Genomic DNA, 14,666 nt, shown 5'->3' on the forward strand with positions numbered 1-14,666 from the left:
ATACACTAAACCTACTCACCATACAAAACATCCATACTTATTACTGCACCTATTACATACATAGAACACTTAACTCTGATATTAACCCTCCCCTCAAACATCTCCTTGCCAACCTCAACAGAACACATGACCATAACACAAGGCACAGATCACTCTTTGATGTTCCTCGTGTTCATCTCACACTATGCAAAAACTCAATGCACATAAAAGGCCCTAAAATCTGGAATTCATTACCTGTAAATATAAAAGAAACACTTCCTGTTTATAAATTCAAGTCTCTACTCAAAGATCACTTACTCACCCAAAACCAAATAAATACTGAATAACTGAACCTTATAAATTGTATATCTTAAATGTTTCTCACAATTATATCACATAAATGTTAAACCTAAAACCCAATCTAACTTTATTATTTTTTAAATACACTACCTAACAGAATCCTTCATATGACCTGTCTTTGTAATACTCACTTGTGCTTTATAGTAATCTGTTTACATTAATGTTTTATCACTGACTTCATCATTGCTTAATTAATCTTAAGTTAATTTTAAGCCAGCCCGTAATGCTATGCATAGTATAAGTGGCTTTGGCATACTGCTCTTATCTGTATTTTTTTGTACCTCTGTATGTGTGCACAAATTTATAATAAATAAATAAAATAAATAAAAATGTGTAGATTATAATCAAGGTTAGGTAAGGTTTGTCAGGAAACAGGATAAGTGTTTCCTGATGCGGGTCTTTAGTCATATGATGATCCACAGCTGGAGCTTTTGGCCATGTGACCGAGGCTTTCCACTGGCTTACCACTCCACCTCTTTAAAAATCATGAACACCTTTGAAAGAATACTCAACTACCACAAACTGCTAAATTCTTAGCAATACAGTTGCTAAACGAAGTCTATTGCCAAACCACCCGTCAAGCTGAACTGTTATCACGGCATTGAATCTTTCCTCTCACCTGGCCTCTCCTTTCTCCTGACCTACTCTCGTTCCTGTCTATACAGTCCCCTTGCCTGGGATATATTAACGAGCACTGTCTGGCAGTCACAGCTGGTGATCAGACCTAAAGTTACCCCGGCGCTCGAGTTGCCAATCAAAATGGTTTGTTGGGAACAGATTACTACTATCGAGACCACCGATCTGAAGGCACCTCTGACAACCCTCACTGGTAGAATTACCGTCAAAATGTTAGGTGAATCTACACAGATGCAACTAATGTGACATAGTTATTGAGGCAACCTATCGTTCTCCAGGAGCCTTATCAAGCCGTTACCAACGGCTTGACAAAGCTCCTGAAAAAAGAAACGTTGCCACAGTCAAGTGTCACATTAAATGTTGCGTCTGTGTACGTTTACCTAACACAACCTCGGCTGTAGCAACTGCTACACCTAGCTGTAGCAACTGCTACACCTAGCTGTAGCAACTGCTACACCTAGCTGTAGCAACTGCTACACCTAGCTGTAGCAACTGCTACACCTAGCTGTAGCAACTGCTACACCTAGCTGTAGCAACTGCTACACCTAGCTGTAGCAACTGCTACAACTAGCTGTAGCAGCTACTACACCACCACTAGTGACCAACCCAATACTGATGCAACATCTCTCTCTCTCCCTGAGAGCCGTGAGAGTGAGTTTATAACCGGATTGGTCCTGAGAGAAAACGAAGATTGCAACTACCTATTAAAATTCATGATCAAACCTGGAACCCAGTGCGTGAGTCGACCATCTCTTACATACAATAAAAACATTAAAGGTTCGCTACTTTAAAACAAATATGATTTGACCAGGCCACACGGTGCCACGTGGCCTGGTGGCTAAACCTCTCGCTTCACACAGCGAGGGTTTGGGTTCGATTCCCAGAGAGGGTAGAAACATAGGGCGTGCTTCTTTACACCGGTTGTCTATGTTCACCCATCAGTAAAACAGGTACCTGGGTGTTAGTGGACTGGTGTGGGTCGCATCCTGGGACAAAACTAACCTAATTTGCGGGAAATGCTCAGCGTAACAAAGGACTTTCTATACAGAAGTATGTCACTGATGTCAGCTATGGTCTGTATACCTTGTACATGTACTTATAGTAAACATATTACTGTTGTAGGAGTAGTTTCAATATAAAGTGTAATAATTTATGTATTTAGCTTATACGCACCACTCCAGGTGATTACATACCTGAAATAACTAACATAGCCTAGCAATTTACCATGGATACAAGGAGCATCACTGCATCCACTCGTTGATTGGTAAATGGGGTTTAAAACTGCTTAATAACATATATATCGTAAATTTATATAATGTATTTATACTTTTTTTTTGTCAGTGAATAACTCACACTGACGACTCACTCGCCATGGGTTCTAACCCCCACCCGTTCCGTGGTTTGTTTGCAATCGTGGGATTACGATTTCGTGAGTCATGAACTATGGCACAAAACAAATATATAAAAAAGTAATTTATATAATCTTAAGACCTCATTAAGATCATTTGTCTTCTAAATATTGAGTTACCTTTAGCCTATGTGAATTTTGCACGTGTTGATGTTTAATATTCTTGTCAAGTCTCGACCTCTCGCTGGTGAATGGCAGAGTTAATGAGATAGGCTTCTCGCCTCACAGCTTGACATTCTTGTTATAATAACCTGCCTGCTTAGCTTTCAACATGCTTCGTGAACCACTAGTCCTGTTAAGGTTAAGTAAGATTCGTCAGGAAACAGGACGAGTGTTTCCTGACGCGGGTCTTAGTCATATGATAACCCGTCACTGGAGCTTTTGGCCATCTGATCGAAGCCTTCCAATGGCTTACCAGTCCACAGCTTTAAAAATCAAGGCTATAATTATAACCTTGCTTATTAGTATTTAAATCTATGTTGAAAACAGTATAAAATACCGACAAGTTGATGAGCAAGACGTGCAGATGTTGAAACGTTTCGCCTACACAGTAGGCTGAGTTCTCTACCAGGCTGAGGGACTGACCACCTCAATACTATTTCTCCAAGGTTGATGGACTGATTACATCATCTTTTCACTATTACACCTACTACCTTTGTATGTGACTGAAGAAGTCTATGTAAGCAAAGCGTCTCAACAATAAAGATACCCAATTGTTGCACATGTGTCTTACTCAGTATTAAAGTTTCCTATGCGGTACTGTGTCAAAACTCTCCTTACAGCCCAAGAAAATGCAATCTACCCACTCTTCTCCAGTCTTCTGTTACGTTGTCGTGGAACTCCTGTAAGTTTGTGACAGGATTTTCTACGAGGCTCTACTAGCAATAATTCCTCTCATGCATTATACTGCTACACCTATTTATGAATATAATTTAAGGATAAAATGTATTTAATGAGAATGATGAATGATGAGTTTCAAACGATAAAGACTTCAATATAATGAACTGATAACACTCAACCCATCAACTAACCAATCATCTTCTCTACCGCAGAATACATACACTCCAGCCCCCATCTTCGCTGAACCTCAAGCAGAGTGTTAAATTAGTCTTTCAGTAAGGGTCGGATATAAGGAGGTAAATTGAAAGAGGATGTCCACCACACATCAGGGGTCACTACACATCAGGGGCCACCATACACATCTGGGACCCCCGCACATCAAAGGCCCAGATACATAAGGGATCCCCATGCATATCAGTTGCCCCCCTTGCGGGAGGGTTCCCAAACATCAAGGGCCCCCATACATACCAAGGGGGGCCCTCATAAATCACGGGTCACCACACATCAGGGTCCCCATACACATCAAGGACTCCAATACATCAATAGGGTCCCCCACACATCAGGGAGCCCCACAAACATAAGGGTTCCCATACATCAGAGCCCCCCGACACTAAAGACCCCTCTCACATCAAGGGCCTCCCACTCAAGGTCACCACACACGAGGGTTCCCACACATCATCGGTACCCACATATAAGGTGTCTCCCCCACCAGGTGTCCCCCCACCAGGTGTCCCCCCCACCAGGTGTCCCCCACAACATCTACAAAATAAAGATACCCAGATGTCGCACCTGTGTCTTAACCAGCAACTTGTCAGTGTTACACATGTGTCTTAACCAGCAACTTGTCAGTGTTACACATGTGTCTTAACCAGCAACTTGTCAGTGTTACACATGTGTCTTAACCAGCAACTTGTCAGTGTTACACATGTGTCTTAACCAGCAACTTGTCAGTGTTACACATGTGTCTTAACCAGCAACTTGTCAGTGTTACACATGTGTCTTAACCAACCACTTGTCAGTGTTAGAAACAGTGATACCAATCCTGCTGAGCAAAATACATCAGTGTGGAAGGTACGAAGCCGTTCGGAAGAGTCATTCACAATTATCATTATTATAATCATAAATAAGCGCTAAACCCATCAGAGTCAAGATTCATTCACAAGTTACTGCATGTAGACCAATATCCCATTTTCTCCAATAAAAATTGGTAAATCAGCACCTACGCATCAAAGCCTATTTTAACTTTCCTTACACACACAACCCGCACATAGGAGACAGAAGCTTACGACGACGTTTCGCTCCGACTTGGACTTTGTAAGTGGTCCAAGTTGGACCGAAACGTTATCGAAAATTTCTCTCGTCTATGTGCGAGTTATTTGTGTATTGTTCCAGTCACGGTATTGTTCCAGTCACGGTATTGTTCCAGTCACGATATTGTTCCAGTCACGGTATTGTTCCAGTCACGGTATTGTTCCAGTCACGGTATTGTTCCAGTCACGGTATTGTTCCAGTCACGGTATTGTTCCAGTCACGGTATTGTTCCAGTCACGGTATTGTTCCAGTCACGGTATTGTTCCAGTCACGATATTGTTCCAGTCACGGTATTGTTCCAGTCACGGTATTGTTCCAGTCACGGTATTGTTCCAGTCACGGTATTGTTCCAGTCACGGTATTGTTCCAGTCACGGTATTGTTCCAGTCACGGTATTGTTCCAGTCACGGTATTGTTCCAGTCACGGTATTGTTCCAGTCACGGTATTGTTCCAGTCACGGTATTGTTCCAGTCACGGTATTGTTCCAGTCACGGTATTGTTCCAGTCACAGTATTGTTCCAGTCACGGTATTGTTCCAGTCACGGTATTGTTCCAGTCACGGTATTGTTCCAGTCACGGTATTGTTCCAGTCACGATATTGTTCCAGTCACAGTATTGTGGCTATTCTTTCTGTATGCCAGGTTTATATGCTGTTATGTGACCCGTTGTTCAGTCTCCACCACGGTCGTCAGGTTCAATTCCTTTAGTCTTACCTCATAACCCTTCACTCTGGGATCAGTCCCGTTGCTTACCTTTGAACTTTCTCCAGTTTTTTTTAGATTAAATCTATAAATCTTTATATGAGATACATTATTGTACAATATTTAAGTCATTTAGAAAAAAATATAATTAAGTTTTCACACGTAAAATCATTCCATACTTAATAAAATTATAAAAATTTTGCCTACACATTTTAATAACATTCTAAGTAAGGTATACTTGTGTTGAAAGTGTGAAGCCGATCGAAAGAGGCATTCTCAAGTTACTGATTGGAAGCCACTGAGTTATTTATATGTATATTGCAAAATTGGCACTTAACACATTTGATTTTATTTAATAATTACTCGATGACTGACTGATTCAGAAACCAGTGTAGGGTCAGGTCAGGTCAGGTCAGGTCAGGTCAGGTCATGTCATGTCAGGTCAGGCTTGTGGGGAAACAGGACAAAGTTTCCTGATGTGGGCAAAGTGATGACTTCAGATCCTCAGGTTGTGAGAAGCGTTGTCGCCAGGTTACTACCTGCTGTGTAGCCTGGCTACGTAGCCTGACTGTTGGCTAGCAGCTGCTAGCCAACAGCCTCATCCTTTAAGTACCACTATCACGAAGGAGATAGAGGATTATCCACTCAAGTGATCCTACAACCCTAGATTAATTCAAGTTGACCATCCTCCTCGTTGGGTATACAGTAGTACCCCCATATCCGCTGGGGATACCTTCCAGTGTCCTGCTGTGGATACCGAAACCGCGGATAGTAACAAACCCTATATAAACCATACCCCGGCTGGGATTGAACCCGCGGTCAGAGAGTCTCAAAACTCCAGCCCGTCACGTTAGCCACTAGACCAGCTAGCCACAATAAGATTCGTCCAACTAGGTATATTTCTACACCATAGGAAGGTTAGCACAGGCACCACTGTGACCACAAATGCAAGTTTTTACAGACGAATCTCCAGCTAGCGTGGCCGTGACTAACTCTAGCTTCACCGCGGGTTCAATCCCAGCCGGGGTATGGTTTGTTTGCAATCGTGTCATTACGATTTCGTGAGTCAAACCCTATATATAAGTCCGATACATACCTATTATCAAGTTTAATTGATAAATTATGCACAATAAGTGGAGAATTATCACCTTTTTTACTAATGGGAAGCACTTCAGGCTTCTCTTAGGCTTTGAAAAAGCTGTCAGTTTTCCTACTTTCACACTTTCGGGCCATTGTTATGCAAAATCAAGAGATATTTTTGGGCCACAGCAAAAAGTGGATAACTAAAACCGTGGCTACCGAATCAGTGGATACTGTGGTTCTACTGTATTTATTGTTGCATTTTATTCTTCAACTTATTGGCAACCTGGAGGTTACCTGGAGGTTATTCCGGGGATCAACGCCCCCGCGGCCCGGTCCATAACCAGGCCTCCCGATGGATCAGGGCCTGATCAACCAGGCAAGATATATTTCCAACATGATGTAATCCTTGTAACTAAGACCAGTGATGCAATATTCCTTAATGAATATGGTACCCGCTCAGCCATTGTACCTTATTACAGTGTCTGTTAGCAGACGGAGGATCGAGTTTAGCATCTCACATAAATATGCTATAATATATCCACTCCCAGCTATATGCTTTCCAAGAGGGGATAGATTACAATTTTGACTTGTCAGTTAGCAGTTTGAGAACAATAATACTAAAGGAATTTCAACTTTATTGACTTAAGAATTAGGGAGATTGACACAAGTCAGTCCATCTATCATCATTCTATCAAACAGGAGGAGCCACATGTCTATGGTGCCTCCAGCAAGGTAAGCCGACTCTTGGATGTCACTACCGGCTGGGTTACAAGTATCTTTGGCAAGTAAATCACCACCACCAGATGTAGACCAAACGAAATGTAAACTTTGCCAGATGGACTATTGTCACACCCTGCGTCATTATGTACTGGAGTGCGTCACACCCTGCGTCATTATGTACTGAAGTGCGTCACACCCTGCGTCATTATGTACTGGAGTGCGTCACACCCTGCGTCATTATGTACTGGAGTGCGTCACACCCTGCGTCATTATGTACTGGAGTGCGTCACACCCTGCGTCATTATGTACTGAAGTGCGTCACATCCTGCGTCATTATGTACTGGAGTGCGTCACACCCTGCGTCATTATGTACTGGAGTGCGTCACTCCCTGCATCATTATGTACTGGAGTGCGATAAAAATAATGAATCTAGAGACAACTCACTCAGAAATGCTCAAGATATGTCTAAGTATTTTATCCACAGTGGTATATTACAGACCATTCTGGAGGAATACCCTGACTTTGCTAGCTGTAAATAATGCATTACCACGTGTGTGTGTGTGTGTGTGTGTGTGTGTGTGTGTGTGTACTCGCCTAGTTGTACTCACCTAGTTGAGATTGCAGGGGTCGAGTCCAAGCTCCTGGCCCCGCCTCTTCACTGGTCGCTACTAGGTCACTCTCCCTGAGCCGTGAGCTTTATCGTACCTCTGCTTAAAGCTATGTATGGATCCTGCCTCCATTACATCGCTTCCCAAACTATTCCACTTCCTGACTACTCTGTGGCTGAAGAAATACTTCCTAACATCCCTTTGATTCATCTGTGTCTTCAGCTTCCAACTGTGTCCCCGTGTTGTTGTGTCCAGTCTCTGGAACATCCTGTCTTTGTCCACCTTGTCAATTCCTCTAAGTATTTTGTAAGTCGTTATCATGTCCCCCCTATCTCTCCTGTCCTCCAGTGTCGTCAGGTTGATTTCCCTTAACCTTTCCTCATAGGACATACCTCTTAACTCTGGGACTAGTCTTGTTGCAAACCTTTGCACTTTCTCTAGTTTCTTTACATGCTTGGCTAGGTGTGGGTTCCAAACTGGTGCCGCATACTCCAATATGGGCCTAACGTACACGGTGTACAGGGTCCTGAACGATTCCTTATTAAGATGTCGGAATGCTGTTCTGAGGTTTGCTAGGCGCCCATATGCTGCAGCAGTTATTTGGTTGATGTGCGCTTCAGGAGATGTGCCTGGTGTTATACTCACCCCAAGATCTTTTTCCTTGAGTGAGGTTTGTAGTCTCTGGCCCCCCTAGACTGTACTCCGTCTGCGGTCTTTTTTGCCCTTCCCCAATCTTCATGACTTTGCACTTGGTAGGATTGAACTCCAGGAGCCAATTGCTGGACCAGGTCTGCAGCCTGTCCAGATCCCTTTGTAGTTCTGCCTGGTCTTCGATCGAATGAATTCTTCTCAACAACTTCACGTCATCTGCAAACAGGGACACCTCGGAGTTTATTCCTTCCGTCATGTCGTTCACAAATACCAGAAACAGCACTGGTCCTAGGACTGACCCCTGTGGGACCCCGCTGGTCACAGGTGCCCAATCTGACACCTCGCCACGTACCATTACTCGCTGCTGTCTTCCTGACAAGTATTCTTTGATCCATTGTAGTGCCTTCCCTGTTATCCCTGCTTGGTCCTCCAGTTTTTGCACTAATCTCTTGTATGGTACTGTGTCAAACGTGTGTGTGTGTGTGTGTGTGTGTGTGACCCAACAATTAATATTTGCACCAATAACTCATTACAGTTGTGACCGGGTGTGGACGTGTGAATTGCTCATTACTCTATAATTTGATCATGATTGTAGCCATGTATACATGTAAGTAAATTTACTTACAGGATTCATTACCTTTGTAACTTGTGAGTTCATTAGCTATCAAAACTTAGGGGGGCCATTATGTACCTCTGTACTCCGTAAATACCTTTCTAACTTGTCATGATTGTGACCAGATCTACCTGGAGATCATTACCTCTGTAACTTGCTCAGCTATCAAAACTTTGGGGTCCAGTCCCTGGACTCATTATGTACCTCTGTAATCTTTTGACTACCACCCACAGGACGGGTATGGGGTGCATAATAAACATTAAACTAACATAGAGACAGAAGCAAGATAAGTTTGCATATTTCGATCTCCTATAGACATCTGCTGAAAATGACCTCGGTTATAATAATATCTTTATTTACTACCAGTACATGTACAAGGTATACAGACCATAGCTGACATCAGTGACATACTGCTATATAGAAAGCCACTTGTTATGCTGAGCATTTCCCGCAAATTAGGCCAGTGTTGTCCCAGGATGCGACCCACACCAGTCCACTAACACCCAGGTACCCATTTTGCTGATGGGTGAACAGGGACATCAGGTGTCTTTTGGAAACACGCCCCTAATGTTTTCCAGCCGTACCGGAGGAGATTCGAACTCCGGACCTCAGTGTGTGAGCTGAGTGCGCTAGCGATCGAATTTGTAAAGGGTTCTTGATCCAAGGAATTGCAGCTGTCATTCTCTTCCTAGGATAAAATGTGATTACCTTCGAGCGATCGAGCTAGTAAAGGGTCCTTGATCCAAGTAATTGCAGCTGCCATTCTCTTCTGTTCCTTAGGCTCTATACGGCTGTGTGCGCCGAGTGCAATTTTGTGTTCAATGTACATCACATGTAACCAAATTTCTCTGTCACCCGAGGCCATATTTACCGACTACTTCCTTGGATGTGTGCATCATCCTAGCATGGAGAGACCTGCTTATGTTAGGTAAGAGAACACATGTCAAACTAATCTGACATTCTATTGTGGTAATATATAGCTCTCCAGGAGTTTTTTCAAGCCGTTCCAAATAATACAAGAACACACAGGGTATATATATAGGTATTAGTGTGAGGTACAAGGCATAATATAATCGCTGTAAGTAGTAGTAGTAATACTAGTAGTAGTAACTGTAGTGGTACTTGTGGTACCAGTAGTAGTAGATCTGTCTCAGGGTGAGAAGGAGGGGTTCCTTGGAAAGATATCTTGCAAGTATGTGTAACTTGGGCTTCAACTCTCATCCCTCGGGTTGGCTATCACATAACTTGAGTCGATCTTTCTGTAAGAGTTTTATAGCTATAACCAGTGACAGTTACACATATTCTCTCCCACACTATTTTCAGTCTGGTTCACTGACCGATACCCATTAATGTACATAATGTAAATAAATATTTATACGTTTTGGTGGAGGGAATGTATGTTAAACTATATTCTGGTATAGATCTTATTTTTTATATATTGATTGCTGTACTGGCTGCATTATAAGATGGTGTATAGCACTGCCATGTACTACGAGGCTAGTGAAAAAACTTGTCCTCGTGATATGGGGGTTTTGTTCTGAAGGTATTTGTCTCTGGTTACTCTGTTTCGTTGTTTATGTCCCCAGAGTGAGACAGGCGTCTGGTGATGTTTACGTTGCGTGCTCTGCCGGAATAGTTTCTGCAACACTGTCAGTACATTGCTCATTCTATAAACATTGAATACTATCATTTAACCAGTGGGAAACTTCCTTTGTTAATACACAACAAATTAATGTCTGGTCCGTCAGCCATGCGTATGCGCACATAAATGCGTTTATATGTGTGAAAAGTACATATACAAATGAAATATTTGTATGTCGTTCAAAATAGAGTAGCAGCTCACTGCTGATGTAGCCTTTATATTAAAGAAATAAAAACAAAATCGTCACGAGGTTAGCGCCATTATATATTCTTTGATTTATAATGACTACATTATCTACTAATGTATGTAGTTATTATAATGTGATATGTAAATTCCTCTCCCTTCCCTCCCTTCCCTCTGTCTCTCATGTGTTATTTCTCTTGTGTGCACTCTGGAATGAAGGAGATATTTTCATAAAAATTTAATTTCTCCCGTGCATGGGATGAGCTATCCTGAGAGATGGTAATTCCTTAGTGATGGAACTCCAGCTCTGCTGGAACGGAACCCTGAAGCTGCCGTAGCTGAACGGAACCCTGAAGCTGCCGTAGCTGAACGGAACCCTGAAGCTGCCGTAGCTGAATTAAACCCTGAAGCTGCCGTAGCTGAACGGAACCCTGAAGCTGCCGTAGCTGAATTAAACCCTGAAGCTGCCGTAGCTGAACGGAACCCTGAAGCTGCCGTAGCTGAACGGAACCCTGAAGCTGCCGTAGCTGAATTAAACCCTGAAGCTGCCGTAGCTGAACGGAACCCTGAAGCTGCCGTAGCTGAACGGAACCCTGAAGCTGCCGTAGCTGAACGGAACCCTGAAGCTGCCGTAGCTGAACGGAACCCTGAAGCTGCCGTAGCTGAACGGAACCCTGAAGCTGCCGTAGCTGAACGGAACCCTGAAGCTGCCGTAGCTGAACGGAACCCTGAAGCTGCCGTAGCTGAACGGAACCCTGAAGCTGCCGTAGCTGAACGGAACCTTGAAGCTGCCGTAGCTGAACGGAACCCTGAAGCTGCCGTAGCTGAACGGAACCCTGAAGCTGCCGTAGCTGAATTAAACCCTGAAGCTGCCGCAGCTGAACGGAACCCTGAAGCTGCCGTAGCTGAACGGAACCTTGAAGCTGCCGTAGCTGAACGGAACCCTGAAGCTGCCGTAGCTGAACGGAACCCTGAAGCTGCCGTAGCTGAACGGAACCCTGAAGCTGCCGTAGCTGAACGGAACCCTGAAGCTGCCGTAGCTGAACGGAACCCTGAAGCTGCCGTAGCTGAACGGAACCCTGAAGCTGCCGTAGCTGAACGGAACCCTGAAGTTGCCGTAGCTGAACGGAACCCTGAAGCTGCCGTAGCTGAACGGAACCCTGAAGCTGCCGTAGCTGAACGGAACCCTGAAGCTGCCGTAGCTGAATTAAACCCTGAAGCTGCCGTAGCTGAACGGAACCCTGAAGCTGCCGTAGCTGAATTAAACCCTGAAGCTGCCGTAGCTGAACGAAACCCTGAAGCTGCCGTAGCTGAACGGAACCCTGAAGCTGCCGTAGCTGAACGGAACCCTGAAGCTGCCGTAGCTGAACGGAACCCTGAAGCTGCCGTAGCTGAACGGAACCTTGAAGCTGCCGTAGCTGAACGGAACCCTGAAGCTGCCGTAGCTGAATGAAACCCTGAAGCTGCCGTAGCTGAACGAAACCCTGAAAAAAAAAAAACCATACCCCGGCTGGGATTGAACCCGCGGTCAGTGTGTCTCAAAACTCCAGCCCGTCGCGTTAGCCACCCTGAAGCTGCCGTAGCTGAACTCTTAATGGAATATTTGGTATCTTCAATGCCCTACTGAAGTCTCCCAGCTCAGGTTTATATATTTCAACACTATTGACCATAATCCCCACCCTGCGTGATATAATATAACAAGGAAATCTAGTTAGATTTTGCTCCCACTGTGTTACTATCATCTATAATAGAATAGTGCACTGCTGATGCATCCAAATTTGTTAAAAAAAAGCCTACATCTCCCTCTGGCATGTAAGTTAGGTAAGATTTGTCAGGAAACAGGAAGTATATAATACACTTGGAGGTCGTGCTAGTCTCTGACTTTCCCTCCGTTGCTTTGCTCGTCAAGATTTTCTCCGCCTCACCTTGGCAGTATACAAGTCTCCAGTCTGTCGTTTCAGCTTCACAATAGAATTCTTCTCTAGGCTGAGGGGCTGACTACCTCAAAACTACGTCTTCCAGGGTGATAAACCGATTATGTAGTCTTTGCATCTCTGCTGTTTCTGCTGCTACCTCTGTATTCGACTTAAGAAGCCTACTATATAGGCAAAACGTTTCGGAATAAAGATAACTAATTGTTGCCCATGTCTTTTCAACTTATCGGCACTGTGTACCATTATCATAGTTTAACACTCCTGATCGCCTTGCAATACACCTCGGTACATCATCAGATGCAGCATTCTTCACCTGACCTCAGCATTCTGAACCGGACTATAAATACTCGCGTTCCTTCCACCCCAGGTAGTTCTGTTTGTGACTTGAAAAAGCCCACTGTGTGGGCGAAACGTAGTCAATAAAGGATCACATTATACTGCATTTGTGTTTATATTTCCATTGCAATACACCTGTTGAGATGGCAAGAGTTAGCAGGCCAAGGGCCGACTCAGAGTAAGTTTCTCTTGCACTTGAGTCGGCAAAGCTTACATAATATAACAATAATATCTATTTCTACATGTACAAGGTACACAAGTACATGTACAAGGTATACAGACCATAGCTGACATCAGTGACATACTGCTATATAGAAAGCCGTTTGTTATGCTGAGCATTTCCTGCAAATTTGGTCAGTTTTGTCCCAGGATGCGACCCACACCAGTCCACTAACACCCAGGTACCTATTTTACTGATGGGGAACATGGACCACCGGTGTAAGGAAACGCGAAATGTTTCTACCCTCGGCGGAAATTGAACCCGGACATCACCGTGTGAAGCGAGAGCTTTAGCCACCGAGCCACGGGGCTTTTTGCCAAGAAGTATGACAGAGAGGAGACATTATCGTCGTATGAGTGGAGTGAGTTTTAGTTTGCAAAAATCAGTCGTATCATTTTTTCTGAGGTAGGCTGGTCAATTTTAAGAGTAGTTTGAAAATCAGGAAGAAGCTTTTGCAATGACAGATCGAGCACTGGGCAGTATTTGTTCACACGGAGTTACGAAGGGAAAACGCAGAAGTAAGATACATTTGGCGTGTGTGATGCATAGACGTGAGGTTTAACTTGAATGCGCGTCTATCTGGGCTGTTATAAACGTATTTTACTAGAGACATTTTCTAAATTGTGCAAGTCAGAGGGAGTCTACATGTGCAACATCTGGGTATCTTTACTTGTAGACGTTTCGCCATCCAGTGGTTTTATCAATACAGGAACATAATGTGAAGAATGTAGAACTGCAAAAGATGAGGTAATCAGTCCCTCAGCCTTTGAAGTGGATGATGATCACCGTAGTCGTGAAGACTACGGTATCACAGACCAGCTCGTGTAGTTGGTGTTAGTGTTTTTCTTGAGGATGGTGTACTTGTCTTTGAGACAGTTCAACTGAATAAATTATTATGGAAGAGCCCATTCTTCTTAGTTTTCCTTAGGGCAATACTCCAGGGACAGAGGGATATCAGAGAAAAACTATTCAGTTGACACAGTAACACTGAGTGATCAGCTTCCACGAGCCTAAAAGATACAGCCACAGGTGACATCAAAGGTAAATCATCTGAACCTCGCATGCTAGTACACGTGGGCCCCGCTTTACAGCGTTTGCTTTACGGAGTTTCGCTAATGCAGCGGTTTTTAGTTACACCCATTCTTCATTTATTCAGACTTCCTACAATAAATATATTGACCACTCACTATAAGGACGAAATTATTTTAAGTAAATGTGTGCACTGTATATGCAATTTTTAGGCCTAATTCTATTGCTCACTTAATATATGATAGTGTAAACATGAGGCTTTTATATGAATTTTCGAAGTGAAAAATGGGTGAATTTGAATCCACCACGGAACGGGTGGGTTCAAATCCCACCAGTTCTGTGGCTTGTTTACAATCGTGTTATTATGATTTCCTGGGTCAGAATTTTAGTTTTGACTTACTCCTAGGGTTT

Source organism: Cherax quadricarinatus, chromosome 91 (genome assembly GCF_038502225.1).
Source record: "Cherax quadricarinatus isolate ZL_2023a chromosome 91, ASM3850222v1, whole genome shotgun sequence".
In the NCBI taxonomy this organism is placed as follows: Eukaryota; Metazoa; Arthropoda; class Malacostraca; order Decapoda; family Parastacidae; genus Cherax; species Cherax quadricarinatus.